Source organism: Numida meleagris, chromosome 6, assembly GCF_002078875.1.
Source record: "Numida meleagris isolate 19003 breed g44 Domestic line chromosome 6, NumMel1.0, whole genome shotgun sequence".
Lineage (NCBI taxonomy): Eukaryota > Metazoa > Chordata > Aves > Galliformes > Numididae > Numida > Numida meleagris.
In genome coordinates this window covers 42,630,693-42,655,359 of record NC_034414.1, presented here as the reverse complement: position 1 = coordinate 42,655,359, position 24,667 = coordinate 42,630,693, and the positions used below count along the sequence as shown (strand labels likewise).

Here is a 24,667-nt window from a genome sequence, read left to right as displayed (position 1 = left end):
TGGCTTGTTTGGAAAATCTCTTGGAGTGGCAAATTGATTATCTCCCTGAAAATTATAGAAGACCAGTTCTTTCCAACATTAGAACCTGAATAACATCAACGCTGTTCTAGTCTTCCTTCACTTTTAGCATATCATTGCTGAGAAATACCTAGAAAACCTGCCCAAAGGGAGCACAATTGTTTTCTCTTGAAGTATTTCAGCTATTTCAGTCACATGACATTTAATTTATCAGGGTGCCATACTAAAAAATAGAGGTGGGCCTCAAAAAAAAAAGTGACTTTATCTTCAATCACCACTAAAAAGTTAAAATGTGTGCCCTAAAACAATAACAACCTTTTTATTGCCACATGTACTTTCCCCTCTGTGTTTATATGTACATACATACACATAGGTGTGCCATTTCCAGAAACCTCACCCACATTCTTATGCTTTTTACTTCAGAGCTTCAGCCAACTTCTCAGATGTACTACAGGACACAACGTCAAGCAACACAAAAATAAGGGGATCAAAAAGTGCTTTTGCTTGCTAGTCACTTTAATTTATGAAGTTCAACATAATTACGTAGACCAGGTGGTATATGGGAACTATTTACCATGCCATGGAGCAATTATGTGAAAAAGGAACACTACTTAGTTCTGTGATTTTTTTAGTAGCCTACTCAGAACAAAGAATGGTTGGTTATTAACTTGCCAGAGTAGAGTAATCTTGAATTGACAGAATGAAAATCTATAAATCTTTGCAACAAACCATGGCTTCTAGGCTGCTGTGTCAGAAGAAAGCAGAAATCTGCCTATTCCTGCTGAGAACATTTGCTGGCAGCACATACAAACTGCTCGTGTGCAAGAACATGCACAAGAAAGAACTGTCACAGAACAGGAAACGTAGAAAACAAATGCAAGACTACAGTCTAAACAGAAAAGGTAAGAAACAGAGAGTGGAGAAATTAATGATGACAAAACAGTAACAGTCTAGTTAAAAATTAGTAACCAAAAACTTCAGTCTTCCCAGCCATTGCATTCTTCACACAGGGCAATGTAGAAACTCTCTTATCATCATTTGCTTTTGAACTACTTCTCTGTTAGGGGAAGACATGTCGAAATAATTCAGCTTTCCACATACTCTTTTGTGTTTTCCAACTCTTTCTGCCCCCCTCCCAGCAACAACCAGAAGCACAAGATATATAACATGTACTGGAAGCCCTATAATTTCATTCTGCAGTCATTAGGGCTACCTTTAAAATAATGAAATTCTAGCAAGATTCCCCCCTTCATCTTTTAGAATGGAATATGATGTTTTCCTCTTCTTACTCTTTAGTTCTTCATATATACAAAGCCAATGGAAAAAAAAAAAAAACAGTATATAGTCACACAAGGAACAATATAAGAATAGAATACATCTCCTAAAATTGCATACATGAAACAAATAAAAAAATAAATTAAGAAAACCACAACACCAAAACTTTCTTGCTTGAAAGGCTTCTTTGCACAAATACTTCCTAATTCCTAAATCTACTAGTCCGATGAAAATATATTATTTTCCTACAAACCTGATTTCACAAATAATGTCAGGCCATTCTTCCTCAGACTATGTCAGATAGGGCACATAGAGAATATTTAGAGATCCGCAATGAAAGAGAAAAAAAATATGTAAATAACAGATGCTTAAACAGGTGCACTCCCACATAAGAATCTGAAACATCAGGATTCATTTCTAAGGTCTGTCACAACCTTTCGTGGCCTAACTTAGAAAATGACCTAAGCTTCCTCCAGCTCCACCCTTAGATGGAATTTTTTCTCATCTCTGTTCAGAAGGCAAGCCCTGTGAGATAAGGTCTCTCTCCACCTATGAAACAGCTGAGCTCTAGAAACACAAGAGGAATTTAAGTTCTCTTTGCTAATTTAGAGATGAAAAAACAATGTTAAAGTGCCATTCTCATTTTGATCACCTTGTCTGGCAATCATCTTTTCTGTATGATCTGGAAGCAGCCAGAAGCAGAATCATCAGTATAGCAAGAAAACAGAAGAGTAGCACATTGTTACAAAGTAGAACCATAACAAAACACAGTGGTTTCCAGACTTGTACTTTGCAGGTGGTACAAAAATATACCCAATAACTTTAAGAAGAAAAGGTTTTGTGGACAAGTTCACTGTGATGTTCTGAAGTGTCATTTTAGGAACACAGCTGATTAAATAACTGACGTAGCAAACATGAAAAAGACAGAAGAATTATAACTGTCCATGAAGATGCTCCTTAAATATGCTTTTTTTTTTTTTTTGCAAGTAACATTATTAACCAAATACATTTAATATCTAATATTCACTGAATTTTTATAGGATTATTTTTCTTGCTTTTTAAGTCTAGACAATAAGGCAATCTGTCATGAAGACCCTACAACTACTGGACACGCATTCTAGTCACTAAAGCCTGGGATTCGCACCATTGAAAAAACCCTATAGCACACTACAGAAAATATGGGTCCTAGAAAGCTTTTGACTATGGATATTAACTTCACCCTAGATTTAAGTCTGGGATTAGTCATATGAAAAGCAAAGCAAAATAAGAGATTTTAAGACTTTCTATCACCTACTAGCTAGTGATTACCTTTCAGTGTCTTTCTAACAATCAACAGTAAGTGATTGTTTCTATTGTAATCAACCCTCTAAAGAAAATGCTTAAGAGCAGTGATGAAGAATCAATAACCAAATATAAAAAAAAATGAGCATGCTTTTATGAACTGATCTGCTCTTTAATGAAGAAAGAGGTTGCTGTGCTATACTTAATCATCTTCTTGCCTTTAAAAACACTTCAACTCTAAATAAAATTGGAGAAAATACAGCAAGAGACCTAGATATCAGAGAGAATGGAAATGTCAGAAATTTCTATGTGCTGGAGCACATCTAGGAAAAATAAAGGTTATTGCAATTCAACAACTTTAAACCTATGATGAAAAGCTATACAGAGAACTTCTACCATCACTTTCTAAGTGACATGCCACATTGTCTCCATGTAATTTTAGGTATCTAAATGTGAACATATGCTCATAAACATGGGTATGCTCAAACTAAGAGTATATGTGCAATTACTCTTGTTATAATATTAATTTATTTGAACTTGAGGAATTTATACTAAGGGCTTTCAAACAACTAAAATTTGATTTCTCCGGGTCAGTTTCAGTACTGCACTACACAACCTTCTTGAAGCATAACCTAGAGTATTTAGTTTATCACTTTGCCCAACTCCACACATCATCCATACGACTGAGCAAACACATATAGCCTGATCTCACTCACATGACAGTACATGTAGCACTGTTTCATTAAAATACTGTACGCCTATACTTTGAGCCACATTGTATCGCTACTGTACAACAGGATTGCTTTCTCTGTATCCCTAGTGACCATGTCCCCAGTTTCCTTTCAAAGATGAGGGCCTTCTCAGGAACTAAACTGGAGACTTGGTCACAAGGGATACAGAGAAAGCTAAGGTGCTCAATGACTTTTTTCCCCCTCAGTCTTCACCAGTAAGTGCTCTAGCCACACTTCCCAAGCTGCAGAAAGCAAAGGTAAGAACTTGGAGAGTAAATATTTGCCTGCTGTAAGTGAAGATGAGTTTAGAGATCATCTAAAAAACCTAAAGGTGCACAAGTCCAGGGTACCTAACATGATCCATCCACAGGTTCTGAAGGAACTGGCAGATGAAGTTGCCGACCCTCTATCCATCATATTTGAAAGGTCATGGCAGTATGGTGAAGTACCCACTGATTGGAAAAGGGGAAACATAACCCCCCTTTTCAAGAAGAGAAAAAGAAGATCCAGGGAACTACAGGCCAGTCAGTCTCTCCTCTGTGCCTAGCAAGATCATGGAGCAGATCCTCCTGAAAGCCCTACTAAGGCACGTGGAAAATAAAGACAAGGTGATTGGTGGTAACCAAAACAGCTTCACCAAGAATGAGTCATGCCTGACAAACTTGGTGGCCTTTTATGATGGAGTTACAGCATCAGTGGATAAAGGAAGCACAACTGACACCATCTACCTGGACTTGTGCAAAGCATTTGACACTGTCCCACATGACATCCTGGCTGCCAAATTGGATAAAAATAAATTTGATGGACCACTCCCTGGATAAAGAATTGGCTGGATGGTCACACTCAGAGAGTTGTGGTCAATGGCTCAATGTCCAAGTGGAGATCAGTGACAAGGCCAACCGTACCCTGGGTTGCATCAAGAGAAGTGCGACCAGCAGGTCAAGGGAGGTAATTCTGCCCCTCTACACTGCTCTCATGAGACCCCACCTGGAGTACTGCATCCAGTTCTGGGGACCCCAACACAAGAAGGACATAGAGTTGTTGGAGCGAGTCCAGAGGAGAGCCACAAAGCTGATCAGAGGGCTGGAGCACCTCCCCTACAAGGACAGGCTGAGAGAGCTTGGTGCTTTTGCCTAGAGAAGAGAAGGCTCCAGGGGGACTTCCTGGTGGCCTTCCAGTACCTGAAGGAGGCCTCCAGGAATGCTGGGGAGGGACTTTTTATAAGGGCTAGCAACAGAACAAGGGGAAGTGGTTTAAACTGGAAAAGGGTAGATTTAGGCTAGATATTAGGAAGAAATTCTTTACTGTGAGGGTGATGAGACACTGGAACAGGTTGCTCATTGAGGTTGTGAATGCCCCCTCCCTGGAAGCATTCAAGGCCAGGCTAGATGTGACTTCAAGCAATCTGCTCTAGAGGGAGGTGTCCCTGCCTATAGCAGGGGTTTGGAACTAGATGACCTTAAGGGTCCTTTCCAACCCAAACTATTCTATGATTCTATGATAAAGTTGCATATTCTTAATGAGGTATTAAAAGTCATGTTCATTTAAGAACACTCTAAAGTATCCGTGTGACATATGAAACAAGTACCAGTATTTTAAGTTGTAATTTAATAAAATACTTCTAATTAAGATAATAGACTATGTCTAAACAGACTTGAAATTCCAGAGAAATATCAGTACAGACAGAGGTATCTTATTCCATTACACAGCACGATTCGTGCAGTTTCGTGAGTTACAAGGAACCCAGAGGGACCATAGCACTAGTGGGAAAGTCTTTCCTCCTTCAAGAGCATAGCCCCACATTCCCCAAGCAAGCCTAAAAAGCAATAGTGTTGAGTGTAAAAGGGTCAACTGACAGTCCAGAAATCATCACGCAGAAGCAATATGACAAGTCAGATCTAAGACCAATTCAAGAATTTCTATCAGCAAATCAGACACACCAAGATCACTGAACACAAACCTACCTACAAGAAAGCTCAAACAAAGAGCAGGTGCCCAAACTTGAGTTTAAATGAAGCTCCTACTTCCATGGGGGTGGGAGCCTCAGGTGAAACTGGTCAGGGCAATTAGGTTTTCCTTAAAGTTAATTCACTGTAATACTTTAGGATAAGAAAGCCTGTTAGCATGTGAACCTTGTTTCTGCTGCTGCTCTTTGAAGTATTTTGGTGCTAGAAGACTACAGGCACCTATACAGAACCAGTTTGAGCACTGCACATGCTAAGGTTTGTCCAGGCATTGTCTGCGTGTTTAAATACTCTAAAACTGAGTAGTGTGTTCTGTTACGTGAAGCCCTGCTAAAACAGAGATTGCCACAAGGTGTAGTCATATGGACACAGTGCCCTTCTGCTGTCACAGTAAAGTGGAAGAGTGCTGCTTCCAGAACATCGCATCCGCCCTTTTTCCTCATGCTACCTGTATATTATTTGATAGTATGCAGTCCTATGTCCCAAGACAAAGAGATTAATTAAACCTCATCCTCTCTTTCTTTTCTGTTGTCTCCAAACTACTACTTCAAGGGGGAGACAGAGAAGCTGTTTACAAGTTCAGTTATATAGGAATGAAATTTGGAAATAGTACAAAATAGTGAGATTTCTTCACCGGTTTTTTATTCAACACATTTCTGCTGCTAAATTTACCTTCAAATTGTCTTCCGTTATCAATTTGAAGAATCTACTCTTTCAGTTTTTTATTCACGTTTTCCAGACAATTTTGCCATAAGAAGTTAATGGAAAGATTACACCATCAGCCTTACTTTCTTAAGTATATATTATTTTTAATATTTAGCTGTTTTCTTTCACAGAGTATTAAAATAAAAGCATGCAATTTAAAAGCTTTCTTTTACATTTTTCCATTTGAAAATATCCCTTTGTGATATGGTTAGTTTTTCTCCTAAAAAATGACTAATAAAATGTTCATACCTCAGATTTGCACTGTTGCTTAGCAAATACTTTTTTACCATGGGGAAAAAGAATTATTTTGAATATTCACAATATGCTTTTAACTGAAACAATGTCTAAGGACTAAAGCATTATCTGATCACATATTCTATATTTATGAGGGTTTAAAGTTTTTTTTTTTCTTTTTCCCAAGGAAAAAATTACCATTTTCTATGTTTAGAGGTCTTTTTTTTTTGGAAAAAAATACTGTTTCAATATAAAAATATTCAGTAGAAAATCTCCCACTTACTTCAGTTATTCAATAAGAAGTCTCACAGCAGGAAAAAAATACTGTTCTGAAATGCAAGAATACAACATTGTTGAAATATAATTTCCATTTATCTTCAAAGACTAACAGACAGGGGATGATGATTTATGACATGATAAGACTGACACTGCAAATTACATCATTCTCAGAAAATCTTCTGGCCATAGGGCCAGTTCTAGCATCTCAGACCACTGCAGTCACAGAACCTAAAAGGTCAGTAGTGTTTAAAATGCCTTAACACTGATCAAACTATTTGGCACCATTTCTTGGAGTCCTAAAACAAGCTTCTAAAACCTCATGATGTCTCATACTCAGCTTCTGCTTTTCATTAAGGCACCCCACCCAATCACAGCTGAATGCAATAGATAGCAAGTTGAAAGTTGTACTTCAATAAGTTCACCCTGCAGTCTGTGATGACTCTGAGGAATTCTATCCCTACGGCTTACTGGCTCGTATTTTAACAGACCTGAAAGAACATTTAAATGTTGAACAAAATAAAGGAAGAAAAGTAAATACAGCAGTTGAAATCAGCTGATACCATATCATTTTTGTTCAACAAAGTCAATGGATTTCATTGCCTTTCTTACACCTCAAGAGACATATGCAAACTAGGTACTTATCCTAGACGTACATAAATAAAAACCATTTAATTTTACATCTAATATAAATAAATCTGAAGTTGTTTAAATTTGTTCTTTTGTCACTTAGAAAGAGAGGCAGAGAGATAAATAGATAGCTGCTTTAGAAACTCTGTGTAGGAGAGTAATAAAAACATCATTGTCTCTATAGAAAACATGAATCACCAGCAGAAGAGAAAAAGGACTGAAATTGTTATTTTGAAAAGACCATAAAGAAGAAAATTGTTTCTTAGTGAGTTCAAGACAACTCCTACATCTCCTAGGTTTACTATGGACAAAATCTCAATGTTCTTGTTAAAGTCAATGGACCTTTGCTGTCATGACTAAATAAATCCGACAGCTAACTCACTCCGTGACAGCAAATTTATCATAAGGTATAAAGAATCTACAGCAACTCCTTCTGTCCCACAGTTAGCACAACTAATGCATCAGATGTTCAGCAGCTGTTGCGTGAATCTAATGACTACATCATGATAATATGTAAGACTTCATCTTTTCCATTATTAAGCTCAAAAAAGTTAATGCAGCTTCAGAAAAATCAGTATGTCACATCCTGAGTATGGATAAAATGCTATATCTCCTCTGAAATAAATGGAGTAACACTCAGCAGCCATTATCTGAATTAAACTTTTAATTTTTCAAAAGTAGCATTGTCTTCAGAGCTGGTGAGTTCTTACATACCCTATCAAATTCAATTCTATCTGAAAACTTCAGGGGCCATAAATATAAAGTTCTCTCAGCATTTCAAGTTAAGATAATATACATCTCACATGGCTACAAAACTCTTTTTACAGACCTTTTAAATATGCTTCCTTTGGCATTTTCAGTTATCTTTCCAAGCACATTGACAATGATTGTAAAAATGAGAATTTCTTATTTCATCATCTCTTCATCTTCTATTTTCATCTCTCATATGAAAAACTGGTAAGACTCCTCACCATCACTCCAAAACGCTAAATTAAATAATAATGCAGTGATCTCTAACTGGTATAGAACCATTTATTGATGACAGTTAAATTATCCATAATCCATGAAATGCAAAGTAGTGATTTTAGAAAATGTTTGGATCAATCACAATTAGATACACAATAATGCTCTCAGTCATCACTTTTGATCCATAAATTTCAAATCAAACTAAAAGGATCCTTATGCTGCAGGTATAGAGATAAAAAGAGGCAATGTGACAAACTAAAGAGCACCAAACTCGCCACTTACAAAGCCAGAAAAAACACCTGAAGTCATCTAAGCTATCCTTCCTCTCTCTTCCATGTATGTCTGCCCACATTAGTTGTAAATGAAAGAAAAACAGCTTTCATCAAGTCTTTAACATCCTTTCTATCTAACAAGATGAGTCCCTGCTTTGCTGACATTGAGACAAGTAAAAATCCTATTAGAAATAAAAGAGTTTAAAGAGCTGCTGTGAAAGCAAGTGAAATCCTCATGAAGGGCACCGATAAACTTGTCCTGTCATCTTTTTTTTAACCCTGTTCTTCCAATAGAACAATAAGCCATCTCAGATTTAAAAGAAGATAATCATGAAACAAGGAAAAAACAGGTTTCACTTGATATGACATAAGCCTTTCGAATTTAGTACTGAAGTAGTCATTCAAAATGGATTGAATGGCTGACTTTGAAAATGTAGGAGGTAATTTAACAAACTTCAGCAAAGTTTACAATGTCTTTATGAAAAAAATATAATGAACCAGTGCAAATGTGGCTCAGGTCAGAGGTCCACATGCACATGATTCAGGACCAGTTGCAGCCAGAACAATAAGAAGACATGCTTAGAACGGAGCATTTTCCAAACTAGAGAACAGTATTACTCACACAGGGAAGTATTTCACCTTCTTCTGAAATACCAAGTAGCAACCTCTGGTGGAGGCATAATACCTAACCCATATCGTGCAAAGTACTCTACTAGAGAGCTCACTGCTGTAGCACAGCAATTTCACTCACATTTTCCTCATTTGTATTCAGCAGAAATAAGATGTTGAGGACTCAAGAAATGAGAAAAGGAAGATTGAGTTAAATCCTTTTGAATTAAGTTAGTTAATGCATATTCGACAGCCTCGGGTTATTAAGAAGTGTTACTGTATTGTCTCTTCTTCATCCCTGACAAGAATTCATAGAACTTATGTTGAGGGTATTCTCAGTCTTTCTCCTTCCTTTTGCATGAATGCCAATTTATAAACCATCAAATATACATTAGATGACATGTAGAAAAATTTAGTATATGTATGTGATCAAGCTAAACACGATGGAGCAGGAAACATGAGTTCTTGTTATTTCCTTACTGGGAAATAATATGACAGTTTTCAGTTATATTTTTCAACATTAAAATTGTTTTGTCCTTTACTGTGAAAAAATGCCCTGAAAAACTCATACTTTTCATATTTTCTCTGTGTTTAATATTGTCTGAGGCATACAGATGGTCAGTGGCAAGTATGAGCTTATGATAATGTGTTTTGCACCTGGGGATACTTTCAAGAAAAAAATTCACATAGGAATTATTGTGGATAACTTAGTGGAAATATCCACCCAAGGTGAAGAAGTGAAAAAATAAATAGAATATGAAATAAAACAGAGGCAGGAAACAGTAGAGGAAATACTGTTATCAGACATCTTGAGTCTGGCTACAAGACCCTCTGTCATAGCCATTAGAATAGATGGAATGGAGTTAGAAAAGAAACAAGTAATAAAGATAATATGAAATGTTAGAATTTGCACATATAGATTTTCCTGTGACTTGACGTTGTGCTCTCTGGAAAATGCTTAGTGCTGTTACATAAACTTAGAAAGAAGAAATCAGAGAATAGACTATGCAACTCAATATTGTAGTTCCCCTTCATGATTTTCCCTTTGTTTACAAAGTGAAGAACTTTTCCACATGCCCATGTCAGTAGCCACCATTTAATTTCTAGGGTTGTTGGAAGCTTTCCATCCTCACAGTTTTCTTCTGAGACTGGCATGCTGGAGTAACCATAATCAAGGTGCAATGCATTCTTGTGGTTTAGCCTGGCGGGAGGCTAAGTACCTGTCATGGTTTTGTGATTTTCGGTTATTGGTATTCCACATCATAACATCATGTAGTGGATATACCTGGTTCTCAGAAGAGAAGGACTACTACATTTCCCAGGGTACTTTTCTCCTCTGTTACCATTTCCAGCCAGAGGGAAAAGATAAAAGCTCGCAGTATAAAAACTTGCAGATCACGAGACCTCGTCCCTTTTTCCGCCGTCTCTCGTCTTGGCAGCACCTCGCTCTCCAGCCGTCTTATCGTCGGTAGTAGAGTAAGGCCTACCTTGATTTTGGGACATTCTCTCTCTCTGTATTGGATTTATCAGCTTAAATTGTAATTATATTGTATTATAGTGTGTTGTTTTGCATTCCGATATCTTATTTAGTAAATTAGTTTGTTTCTCCTCAGCTTGTTGCCGCTGTTCTTTGCTCTCAGGGCCATCTCCTTACCCTTTTCCCTTTTCCTGGGGCGTGGGCCCGTGGATCCCCCGTCCCCTTCGTCATGGAACCGGGCCAAACACCCATAAACCACTGACAGTACCACACAGTTTTTCACTCACTCACTCCCTTCCAGCAGAATGGGGGACAGAACTGGAAAATAAAAAATGTAGAACTCATGGGTTGAGATAAACTGTATTTATTAACACTTAAAAAGGAAGAATGAAATAATGTTTATTCCAAGGATAATTAAAGAATTTATTTTTTAAAAAAAAGGATCTAATTAATAAATAATTGTATCTTTGAAAACGTATTTGAAAATATGTAGCTCACATTATTTTATACCCAGAGTTCTGAAGCACAAAGATCTGCCACCTTCTTACCTTTCATTAGAAATAGAATCCTGATCTACATATATGCTTCCCAGGCTGAAACACAGATAATGCTGCCCCTTCCCTACATTACTTTCTTGAATGGCATCTTAATTCCAGAAGTTAGAGAGATGTAATACAGGATAGTCTCAAAAAGTAGTCTATATCCTGAAGACAGTAAAGATATCTGTCCCCACTGGACGTGAAGTGCTAAAATAAGCAAGACAGCTTGACCCTGGGCATAATGAACTGAAAAGTGTGCTACTTTTTAGATGACAAAGAACTTTAAACTCCCCTGCTGGCCATTAAAGTGAACAAAAAGGAATCTTCTTAATGTTTGACTACAGAAGGAAGATCCACAGGCAATAAAAAACAAAAGGCAACTACAAGGAACATCAGCTGACAAAAAGAATCTACACAGGGTTGATGAATGGGATTTCACTGGAGACCATATACTATATATTTAGTGGTATTTAATCTCTTCACCCCCACACTAAGGAGATTTTTATGTTTTCAAAACCAGCAGGATGTTATGTTTCACAGGATATTCTGGATGGTGGGCAAACAAAAGCAGTCCATCCTATGATAACGGCTTAGTTCCAACCTCTCAATAATTTCATCTTTGTGTCAGAGTTAATGTACAAGCATTCACTTTACAGCTTTCAAGCAAACATTAATGTATTATGAAAGGAGTATTGGTATGAAATCTAAATAAATAAAGCAAAACTGCAGCTCTTATGGAGAAAGGGCTGTTACTGTGTGTCAGTCAAATAAAGGATGCCACTGCACACTTACAGGCAACAAGAAACAAGTATTTCACTGTTGGGTCATTTCTCTCATAGTGTTACTGCCTGACTCCAAGGCGCAGAGGTCTGACAATACAAAGTAAGGCTGTGAAATAAACTCAGTTTCTTTTGTTAAGATTCAACATGAAGAGGATTTTTTAAATTCTAATACATTTGAGCGTGCTTCTAAAGAAATTTAACTGCAGTTAAAATCTGAAGTGAAATTTAGCCAATTGACTTACAGACTCACTATCTGGAAAATAGCTCAGGAATAGAAATAGATTTCTATACCCTGAAAATAATTTTCCCATTCTTCATCAGGATTAACTTGAGATAAATTAATTCCTCTGGTGAAAAAACAGTTTCTGTTTCATTTACTACTCAGTTACTGAATGATACAGAAGAGCTCAAATTTCTCAGACACCTGACTTTTTTCTGATGAAGTATGTTTCTTGGTCCCTTATCTTTAAAAATAATCACAGGGGAAAAGTAAAATCACTTCAGAAAATTTCTATCTATATTCAAAACTGTCTTCTGACTGTCTTCAAACTTGCTAGGTCTGTTGAACTGAGGCCCATGTACATTCAGATTTGTTTGAACTCACTCAAAAAACATTTACTTCAAAAACCAGCCCTGAGAGGTAAGCAGAAAATTAGCTCCAGGCTGGTTGAAAATACAAACTAAGGTTTTGAAAACTCCATTAAGATTCTAATAGTATATAGGCAATGTTTTCTCCAATTGTGGTCAGATTTGACCTGATCAGAGTTCAATCAATCCAGCTGAGATCAAAGAACAGGAAGTACCTTTTAAAAGGCTGTCAGAAGGTATGTAGGATGAAGAGAAATCCATAAATAGGAAAATTAAACACTACTACTGCATCTCAATTAGATACACAGACATGTTATACCCTTCTTAGAGAGGATTTGAAAGAACCTGCTGCTTGTATGTTATGCAAATGTGATCTCACTGTTTAAATTACCTATGGTGAACTTCAGCCAACAGTGAATAAAATCTGGTAATTATATCATGTTGATATGCACACTCCAAGAGCAAGAGTTATTTTCAAAGGTTAATTATTTATATAACCCCTCTTTCTTCATCTTTCATAGTCACACAAACTCAGTCTCTGCAAAGACCACACAGTAAGGTTTTCTTTTTAAACCGGTAAACTTCATCCAAAAATACAAGACCTATCATTCCACAAAACAGGTTCCGAAAGACTAAGATGATTGTTGAACTTGCATGAAATATATTTTAAATGATGTGGGCAGGATCAGTAGTGAAATCCAGATGTAGCCTCCTAATTTAATATATTGAATTTCTTAATCTTATCTAATTTACTGAACAATTAGTGTGTCTGTGAATGTATGCCCAGTTCTGCATGCACTTTTATGACAGTATTCTAAAACAGCATTTAGAAAAGTAGAATAGGAAAGATGTTTGGGAAGCTAGAATTCATAACTCATTTAAGAAAGACAAGTATTAGAATTTTACTTCCACAGTGAAAACTCAACATTTGCTGTTTTTCAATCAAGACTGTATTTAAAGTCTTATTAATACATGTTTTGTGAGAGCTGTTTCTTAGTGCTTACGATGGCATATAGGTCAAAGAAGAAGGTAAATACAAAAGATAATTTGAAAATGATGAGGAAAGAAGGAGGAAGTTTTGAAACATTTTGGACCTATTTCTATGATATCCAGAGAATGTATGTACAATAAATTTGTTTATTATGGAAAGAACAAACAAGGAAAATGTACATTCCTTCCTCAAGTTTCAGAGAAGGAAGAAAAAAATTGAGAGCCTAAGAAGAATCATTAAACCGTTCACAATCTTTTTACTTCCACTGCCAGAGGAATAGAAGAGAGAACATTTCAGAAGTTTCAGGGGAAATAAATCTTTTTAAAATCTTTTTTGAGGCCAGCAGATGGAAAGTCAAAGTTTCTTTTCCATCATCCTGTATCTTTTTCACTCTATTTGGGTGAATTCAAAAGAATAGCAGTTCAGAACTTTTTCTCCTGGTGGAGCATGGATCCAATGTTCTTTAATATCTTTTTTACAACTACTTTTCAAAGCAGAATAAACTTAAAATACTTTCTTTGCCTTACAAGTATGTTGACAAAATGAGCAGCAGGATTCTGAAACTGAACCTCATGACAGAATTCCAAAGGCAACAATAGCATTTAGACACTTTAATTTCATTGAAAGTTGGTAGAAATTAATTCCCAAGTGCCATTTGCATGTTTATGCTGAAATCTTAGCGGAGAGAAAATATAGCATGCAACCTATCCACTTTCTCTGATCATACAGATCATTTTTGTTACAGGTCACTAACTTTAAACCTCAGATGTACTACAGATGGAATGTATATATGTGTGAAGAAAATGTGCCTTCTTTTATAAATTTCAGGCTGGTTTTTGAAATGTTTTAATAATTTCTAGTAAGCACAGCAAAATGCAAAGAAGTGCACTGATATTTCATATTTTTTTCCTAAAAATTCTCCTAACTATTTTAAAGAGAATACAAATGAATTGACCTTCAATTTAGATGTTATTTTGTATAGCTTACTTGTTATCCATTTTAAAACATACATTTCTCCCAAGCAAACTTATTAGATTAAACCACAGGCTCACAGAAATGCTAGCTGGAATGCTGATAATCTCTAATGCAACCTCTCAATCACATTGCTAATAGTAAAACTGATCTTTGACTATTAGTATACAATAACAAAATAATAACAAAACAATAACAATAACAAAATAACAAGAAAAAGACATAGTAAAACTGCTTTGACTATTCAGGTATAAAAAAACCTCAATGATGGAGGCTCTGCCATCCTCTTTAAGGACTCTGTTCAAGATCTGCACTACTTCCTCTTACTCTACAAAAAAGAATTTGTCTCCATCAAATTTGTAACGCACATTCAGATATCTATATATACTTTAGTCTTCTTTTTGCCAAATAAAACAAGCACAGTTGCCTCCTTATCTGTCATATTCCCAAAGTTCCTTCTGCTGGACTCTGTCCAGTTTCTCAATATTTTTCTTGAATGAAGCAGCCAAATACTGGCTATGTTTTTCTAGATGTGGCCTCACTGCCTCTAAGTAGAAGGGGATGATATATTCCTTTGGCCTGCTAGCCACAGTTCTCCTCTCAGGACAACATGACCTTGCAGCTCTCGTATAACCAACACATGTTTTGACTCACTGAGACAGGCATCAAATAATAAAGTCGGAGAGATTCTGAACTTTGCTAGAGCTGATGAAATGTATTGCAGAAATAAAATGCTAAGTGTAATATTTTCCAGAAACCTAATAAAGTAAACTGCATTAATTCAACCAGATTTGTCAGATGGGTGAAAAGCCTCCAGAAAAACTGATTCTAACAGTAACGTTTGATTGTGTAACTATGAGTTACATGTCTGAGTAGTTGCATAAGGAAGATCTCAAAATGTAAACAAAGTGCATACTCCAGGCTAGGATTTAAAAAGAAATCTAGGCCAAAACTAGTTCATTTTCCTTAAATAGACAGACCACAGACTAAAGGGAGTTTTGCCAGGAGGCATTTACAGAAACTAACAAAATGAAGTATAACTGTTTTGATTTTCAGAGAAAGAAAAGCTTCATCGTTAATTGTCTCTGGACCAAAGCCAAAATCAGAAGAGCACTGAAGTCACTCTATAATGGCACCTGCAAGTACTAAGGAAATCCTTATGACCAAGACAGATCATGGAGCTACAGCACTACACTTGAAGAACTGTCTCTGAATTTCCGTAAATAGGATAAAAGAATATAAGGACTTAATTAAGAGGCCTTTAGCCCCAAGAAGTAAAAAAAATATGTTTGTGAAAAGCCTTTCATATTGCTATATTCTTACAGCATTGCTACCTCTGAATTTTCAAATCAGAAGACAACAACCAGAATAATTTAATAATTGTTAGCTTCCACAGAATAAAATGAGATCTATTTAATGTATTTTCTGTTATCATGTCCTCCAAAGTTCAAAGATTCAAACTCTTCTTCATAAAAACTGGAAAGAAATTTCTTTAGTTAAATGGAAGGCCAGTAAGTTACTCATATAAACACTTCAATATGAGCAAAAAGTCTTCACGAATCCATAGTGTGACATCATATCAGGGCCACGTTTTCACAAGCAAATCCATACTTAACATCCAAGAGATTCAATTGCGTGGTGATCAAATATTGATCCCTGTAATTAGGGTGTGCAAATATTCATAGATATTTTTTAAGTCCATTAACACCACAAGTGACACTCACTGTTTTAGTAACAGCCATCCCCTTACATCCACCCTCACAGTAATCTGCTGTCAAATTTGATTTTAACCAACAAAAGTGATGTTTGCGGCCACAATTTGCATGCATGCTTGATAAAAGGACAAAGACAATGCATAAAATTAAAACACATCATTACTCAATGGTGATCTCAATCAGGAAAATGCATGATACAATAGATAGAGAGAAAGCAGGCAATTAAAATAAGTAAGACTGCCAAACAGATGTGGGCTCTTAGGTAAGTGTTACACTCTGGTATGCTCGATACCTATCTGAATAACCGAACAAAGAAACATGACGGACAAATGTTGAATGAAATCTAGGTAACAGCCAGAAAAGAAGAGTGAGTCTATCTCCTGAAAGCCATAAACACTGTCCAGGGAACAGGAAGGTTACAGGTAATGGAGAAACAGAGAGACAAATTCTAAAAATGGTGGAGTGGGGACAAGTCTAAAACTCTAAGTGGAGTGAGGCCAAAAAGAATCGAAAAAGAAAGAGTAAGCTGCAGCAGAACTTATCTCCAGCCATCTGCTTCTTTGAGGATATGAAAATGGATCTCAAGAAAAATTTCAGCCTGCCCCAGCATTTAGGGTTTGATTTAGCGTTAGGGCTATGAGTGAGACAAAACTTAGAGTTCCACATACAGTGAGACTCAAAAGGGAATGTCAGAAGAATGGTGGACTGTATCAAGAATGCATTCTGATAGCTTCCCTTGAGTAGCAGTGCCTCTCAAAAGTGCATCTTCTGCAGAGATCCCTTATCCTGTGACATCAAGAGATTGCTTGCAGCTACAGATTCTCAGTAAATGGGAGGAGAAATAGCTTGCTAAACTTCATAAACTTTGCTAAGATTATGTCTTAGATTGACTGTTATTGCTGAGGTAGCATTCATTGTGGAGTTTATTCCTTCCTTTTGAAGCCATTTTTCAGCCCCTCTTCACCTGGAGGCTTAGTTTCTGCCTCCCATTATTTCTATCAGGTGTCCATCTACAGCCTTGAATTCTGTAATGGCTGTTGTACCACACTGGGAATTTGCCACTGGGACCAAATGATAGCTTTGAACACATTAACACACATAATGGATCTTAAGGGCATGCTAAGTAGTTCTTTAAGAACTAAGCCACTCATAGCTGAAAATACCTCCTGCAAAGAAATACAGACAAGTAACAAGCTAATCATTCAGACTTTTTAAGTACATTAAAGTGTTACCAGACTCACCAAAACAAGGGTCTCCTTCGTCCTTCTTGTTTCCTCATTTCTAAGACCTAAGAAGTAGAACAAGCGATACAGTGCACCCTGCTAAGCTTAAACAAGGAATGGGGAAGAATCTGGGAGGGGGTAACCAAGTGATTTGTGAGTTTCCCTGAGGAGCACAATGATAGATGGGAGGTTTATAGTTATCAGGGTAGGGGAGGCCTTGTTTCCTGAATATTGATTCCAACTTGCTGAAGAATGAAGTGTGCTATAAATCCTCAGCCTCTCTTCCTTCTGCATGCTCAGCAAAGATGCATATTGAAGAGAGTAAGAATGAAGAGGAGAGGTGGAGCTTGGATTGAGGACAGAAGCATGTGAACTGAAAGAACTGCTTGGAAATCATTTTAAGCAGCTTACCCATCCTCCCCTCTAAATAATTTAAGTGTATTAAAGCAGTAATTAACAGCAGGGATAGAGTAGAATTTTCCCAAAGTACATAAGACAAACCATTCCGCTTATGAAAGAAACAGGAAGAAACATGCTGTACTATGCATTTGAACAGCTTTCCTGTTGCTACTAGGTATTCACTCTAATTCTTTATTTTTTTTCTCTTTCTCTGGTCCCAAACCTACCTTAATAACTTGCCTTTCAGACAATATTTATTTTACACCAAAACCTTTACAGATGTTAATTTTAGCCTTCCCTTGCAAGTGAGTTCAGTTAGAAATTTTATTTCAGTATGGGGGACTGATGTGTTGTGGCTTTTTTCTGAAGGAGAAAGTTGGTGAGAAAAATATTTGTGTGAAATTAACAGACATTTGAGCTGTCTGTGATGTCTTATTGTCTATGTAATGGGCATTCATGTATTTTCATCTACCACAGAACTCTTTCAATCAAATAATCAAATGAAAGATATCAAGATAGTGAAATATCTTCCCAAGAGAGTAATTCACGTTAAAGGCTAGGGGTAAAGATAAGCATAATGCTTAACCTTGGGGTCTTCACCCAGATCTTTTCTATGATAGTGAGAAATTAACTTTGAATAGTGACAAAAAGATTTCTCAGAAAACTCAGATATTTCAAAAGGAAACAGAAGTACACTATATAACAAAAGATTTGACTCTGCTCTACTTGACTAGAGCAGCAAATTAAGAAAAAGGAAGGTGCAGTATTTTATAAGCAAGCCATTGGAAGTTGCTAATATAAATCACTCACTGAGGAACATTAACTGACTAAAACTAAATAAAAGTTGTAATTGACTCACAGTAAAGAAGCTAAAAATACATTAGCAATATTTGGGTCACAGACAGACTTTGTGTCTGCAACAAATGGAGGAGAAAGCAACCTAACATTTGTTTTCCCTCTCCTAGTCCAGTCCTGCCTATCTCAAAATAGTTCAAATGAGCGTCTAGTGGAAGCACTCTTTACTCTACCTCACGTCCCACTCTCCTGGATTGACACATGCATTTGAACTCAGCTGAACAACACTGCAACTTGTTCATGTTCATTGACAGAACTGTTTCTGACAGCACAGAACCATGGATCTGCAAAGGTGAACAGATCTGTCAAGAAAGGAGTGCTGGGACATTAAATATGGTCCAGGGATAGTAACTTCTTACAGCCTGGCTAGGTCTTTTATAAAAAATAATTACAGCTCAATTCTTAATTTCATTCTAGACATAATTTCACCTACTAAATCTACATCAAAACTCCCTTTCATTATTAAATTTTACTGGGAACCTCAGCCAATCAGATTTAATTAACAAGACACAGAGGACTCTTATCTACTTTCAAAGACACCAAGAGAGAGGGTTTTTTAGGAGATATATAAGGATTTCTTCCTCATCATTTGTAAGCACCTGAATTCCAGGGAACACGTATTCTAACATTTTCTAAAGAAAGCATTTTGATTTTCATTATTTAAAATGATGATTTCACTCAGGGTAATAAATGTGTAAGACAAAACAAAAACAAATGCCAGAATTTAATTTCTGAATTGTACAAGCATTAGTTCATGCCAAAAAGAATTCTGAAAAGCAGAGGAAAGAGAAAGAGAGCAAACAATAATTTCATTATTTTTGGCAGCAAATGGAAAGAAGTATTATATATTCAATACTCATGATAAGTAGGATAAGGAGAAAAATGTTATTTCTTGGCACTCTAATATAATTTTGGGGAAAATAAAGACAGAGATAAACATAACGTTGAAGAAAACCAGCAAGTCCAGCTGCTGCACTGCTCAACTCATTGAGTAAAATTTTTAACACCTTTTAAAGGAACTTGAAGAATTCAGAGAATTGACTCTGAAATTCCACTAGATCCCAGAAATGGTGAATAAAGTCTTAAGACAAGTCTTTAGAGACTTTCAAAAGCAAGGCAGAGGAAGTTTTTTCTTGATACTAAACTGCGCTATTTTCAGAAGCATTTCCAAGCTCTTATTTCTGTTTGATTGAAACAATACTTCTTACCAGTCAGTATCAGTAGCTAATCAAAGCTTTTCTAATGCAGTAAGAACTGAGTTATTCTAGGACAATATTTGGAGAGAACATAAAAGTGAAAATGCAGTAATTTTCATTTCTAAGACACCAGAGACTGGCAGATATTCATGAATCTTATTTATTTATTTCTTGTGACAAGACAATATATTCATTGGTTGGGCGTAGGATTTCCAGTACTTTTAAAAGACGTTTGATCCTATTGATTCCCTGCAGTCAACTATAAGACAAATTCTGTGATTCCTAATCATATACACACTGAGGAAACCTGGGCATTAGAAGTGTTTATTATGTTGCAGCATGAGGAATGAGAGTAAAAGGATCTCAATTCAATCGTAAATGAATTCCCAACACTACAGCTATGGTAAATACAGAGATGAAATGGAAGATTAATTCATGGAGATGGCAGTTTGGCAGCAGCATGTTACTGTCATGTTGTTATTCCAGCAATAATATTTTTTATTTATGTTTTTGCACAGGTTTGCATTTGCATCAGCTTTCTGCATAGCAAATGGACTTCTTGTTCTATGTATTTACTACAAGTTTTCCCTCATCCAAGATTAATACTGGTAATAATTACAATACTAACAATAATAAGAATCCATTGCATTCATATTACTCCTTTCATACAGAAAGTTACCAAGATACCTTTCACTGACAGTGTGAAATGGTTGATAAAATTAATGTACCTTTCTGCATAGAAATAGGAAAATTAGGTTGGAAAGGACCTCTGAAGGTTATCTAGTTCAACTTTCTTCTCAAAACATATTTAATAAATCAGGCCTTGTCCAGTAACATCCCTAAAGTCAGAGATTCCAGATGTTTCTGGACAGTTTCTCTTTTTTTTTTGAGGTAGGGAAAATCCGGATACTAGTGTCCCTTTTCCATTTTACTATGGTATCAAAAGAACTATGAGGCAATGAAGGCAAAGGGTGAGCAGTCTTTTTGGATCAGCCACCAGGAGCTCCAATTGTTTGTGTTGGTGCTCCTGAGCACAGCTCTGCTTTCCAGAATCAGGTTCACTCAGCTGTACATCCATCAGACATGCTCCCACCACACCTCACCTTCCACAGCAAACCTTCCCATGAGACAGTTCAGGTTCTGCAAATGCAGCAGGTATCACATCATAGCTCTGTGTGCATTCTCCAGGCAATTTAGAAAAAAGCTTGTCTTGTCAACCTTGGCTTGTAGTCTTTTTAATTTCATGGGGTTACCATATGCAGAAGCAGTCAAGCTTAAACCTCCCTAATATTTCTCTGTGATACTGCTGAGCACAGCCAGTGAGAAAGGAGCTGGAAGCCATACCAGGAAGGCATGACAGCTTGAGCATGTGAGGTGCTCACAAGTCATTTACAGTAGAAGTGGGCGGCAGAATAAGGTTGTACTCTTGACCTTCAGCTCTACCTACTTGCCTTCATTTCTATTTCTTATCCTCCTCAGCCATGCTGTGGCATTCTAGATAGATGAAGTGAGCTTCCAAACACTAGGAATCAATTGTGGAAATGAAAATAGAGCAGTGATTTCCCAAAACTCAGCAGCAATTTGAATGTAGAAGGAGAGAAAGAGAGGCCTTGATCATGGCAGTGATCTATGTGACACAAAGAAAAATTTTAGATAGTAATCTGGGATACAAATCCATCAACAGACATAACGTGAATGCCTCTTTCCCTGACACACAGGAAGAAGGTGAAAGGCAACTTTGCTTCAGTGACTTTCTACATTTCTTCCCTTCCATCATTACATAGAGAAGGAATTGGAAGGTAGTAGGGGTACAACAGCAGGGATGAATGAAGCAAGGAAACATCCCCCCACATTCATGAATTCATAGAAGAAATATATGTGTAGGAGTAGAAGGATGAATGGAGCAAGCTCACAGAGGAGCATTCCCACTGATAGGGGTAGTTCAAACCAGAGGAAAGATGCAATCAGGAGTACCATTCTGGTTTTGTGAGGAGATAAGAGAGAAGTAGGGTGCCTTGGTTTCAGCTGAGACAGAGTCAATTTTTTCTTCACAGTGCCTGGTATGATGCTGTGTTTTTACTTTAGGAATAAAACAATATTGATAACATACCAATATTTCAGTTGTTGCTGAGCAGTGCTGTACAGAGCCAAGGACATTTCAGTTTTTTCAGGTTCTCATACTGTCCTGCCAGTGAGGGGGGCTGAGGGAGCGCAAGGAGTTGGGAGGGGACAGAAACAGGACGGCTGAGCTAAACTGGTAAAAGGGATAATCCATCATGCAGAAAAATCTTGAAAAACTGAGGCAAGTTGGTCAGGCAGGCAGCCACTGCTTGGGGACTGGCTGGGCGTTGATTGGCAGGTGAAGAGGAATTGCTTCTGCATCACTTGTTTTGTATGTGTGTGTATATATATATATATGTCTTGTATACATAGATGTTTCTATATAATTATCATTACTATTATCTTTCTTTTTCTCTTCTTCTTCTGTCTTAGTAAATAGTTTTTATCTCAACCCCCAAGTTCTCCTTTGGCTTTTTTTCGGCACTCTCCCCCATCCCATTTTAGAGATAGGTGTGAGCAAATGACTGTGCGGTGCTGAACTTCCTGTCAGGTTAAAACACAACATAGGTGAGTCCCCAGTGCTTTCCACTTCACACACAGAGCTGTGGAAAACTGGCAGGGAGTTTATGAACCAAAAGAAAGGTTGTTCCTTTAAGCCTTACTATTATGAATGAAGGATTAGAGCTGGAGAGTTACACACAGTAAATTATATGCCATTAATCCTTTACATGGATGTCAAGACATCCTTAATTATTCTGAGCTGGAATTTTTTCTCATCTGGAATATTTCCAATGAAGGAGTGTCAGGAGACAAACCTCTGTCTGATGAAAGGCTTGATACTCAACACACTTGGGAGAAGCATCCGCAACTTTCTGGCCTCAAAATTTCTATAATGTTGCAAAAGTCTGTAGCTTTTTGTACAGAAGGCACAATATGATTCAACCTGCCTAAAGATTGGAGATACTTATTTGGTTATTGTTAAAACTACTAGGTGCCGTCAAGAGCACTAGTGGGATGGGCTTGTAAAATAAACCGACACAGTTAGACCTCTATAACAGTCACAAAATAAACTTTTCTTGGAATGGTACTGCAAATCACCAGGATTGTTAGTCAGTATTGAGGAATGTGCAGATCTAATAAATGGCTAGAGGTAAAAATATAATTAGAAGATTGAAATTTAAAGGTTAAAGAAATTCAGGATTTGATTTCTTGATGGATGAGGACATTACTGGTATCGTATTCAACATTTCAGAAGTATTTCTGAGGTAGAAGATTAGTGAGGGTGCCACTTCTTTTCAAATTATTTAGCCATTCTGTTCCTTTAGGTGGTACTGTAGCTACTGTTGTCAGCAACAGCAGATTCTACAGCAGCTATTGTCAGTCCTAGGGTTTTTTAATCAGGAACATATTTCATTTTTTTCGATCTTTAATCATTTTTTCTTTCCTCCTCATAACTCTGAGCTTGATTTGATAGTTCTTTTAAGTTTTCTCACTTCCTGGAAGAAATAGGGTGGGACTGTGTGCAAAGGTCTTTCTTCAATTTGGAGCTTTTCCTTGTGGTCTTTACAGATCTAACAAAGTGACAGTTCAGCATAAGGCTTGAAAATGCTCCACTGACTAAATAAAAATGTACTTTTTCCTGACAAGGATAAACTACTGTATTGGATTTAGACATATTTGAATCTGTATCATCTTGTGAGTTTTAAAAAGATACATTTTGGGAACTCAAATGACAGTTGAAAAAATTGATTCAAAATATTATAAACCTTTCTACCTTTTTTCTTTTTTTTTTAATACATTCAAAGACATCCCATGTCATGATGATGTAGAAATAACTGCTCTCTGTTACATGTCCCCTGATGATGCTTTAATTATCCTTACTGAGATAATATTTTGAAGAACTTGGAAATTTCATTTTGTGTCCAATACTCACTGACAAATCTGGTTATGGGAAACCTTGATAAAACATTCAGAAGAAGATATTACTGGTGGCAACCAGCTCTACTGGTGCATAGGATGTAACAAACTAATTTTTAACCAGTATCTACTAAAACAAATTCAATACCATAAGTCCTTTAACACATGGGATAGAAAGGATTGTATTTTTAGAAGAATATAGTCTTCATTGTCAGTTATCCTGTTCATTCCCTAAGGATAATCAACAATGTAAGAGCATTTTGTTTTCTTGACATGTCACCATTTCAGTATGTTCTGAAGATGGGTGGATACTCCTTTTATCATCCCATGGGCATTTCTAAGATTTCAGAATTTCAGGACAGCTTGTATATCAATGATAAGTTCTGAATCTGTGCTTTGCTACATCACATACCTGAAAAAATACAATGAGTCTGGATCATGTGTAGGCAGAAAACTGCATTGCTTTCAAATAAGCCGTGATCTAAGAATTTTGTGATGGCTTTGCAATGGCTATAGGCCAGATTATACTTTATGCATGCATGTAATCTGGCACTAGGAATTAATTATAGCCTAAGTTTCATGGGGAAAAAAAAGTCTTAACTGAGTTAGCCATGCTGCAGAATTGCTAACAGTGATTAGAGTTCAATTTTTACTCAGTATTTCAAGTTTCTCTACTGGATTCTGCAAATATTTCTATTATTATCTATTGATCATACCCGTTTCTCTTCACAGTGAGTTTTGTTGTTGTTGGGTATTTCATTTGTTTTTGGTGGTGGTGGTTGTTTGTTCGTTGATATTTTTTTGTTTGTTTAAAATCATTTTACATAAAACTATTGCACTTGCCTGCTTCACTGGAAAAATTAATTGAAAACTCACTAGTAACTGGTCTGTTTGGAAAACATGCAGACAGAATGCATGACAGGGGGGCTACAGAAAGTTACACTTACTAATTTCTAAAGTCAAACAAGCTCAGAACACCTGAAGCTGTCCA

General features: G+C 36.7%; 1 long non-coding RNA gene across 50 annotated transcripts in view; it reads right to left on the bottom strand.

Moving 5' to 3' along the window:
• The window catches only part of LOC110402005, a 316,902-nt gene that overhangs the window by 151,887 nt on the left and 140,348 nt on the right, over nucleotides 1–24,667 (bottom strand). The window contains exon 5 of one of the 50 annotated variants that reach the window (XR_002440782.1): nucleotides 17,267–17,313. The exons of 48 other annotated variants lie outside the window; for them this stretch is intronic. This is a non-coding gene — a long non-coding RNA (uncharacterized LOC110402005). Of the gene's footprint in view, nucleotides 1–6,491; nucleotides 6,538–17,266; nucleotides 17,314–24,667 lie in introns of all 50 variants that reach the window. One more of the 50 variants, XR_002440784.1, reaches the window with a different exon arrangement.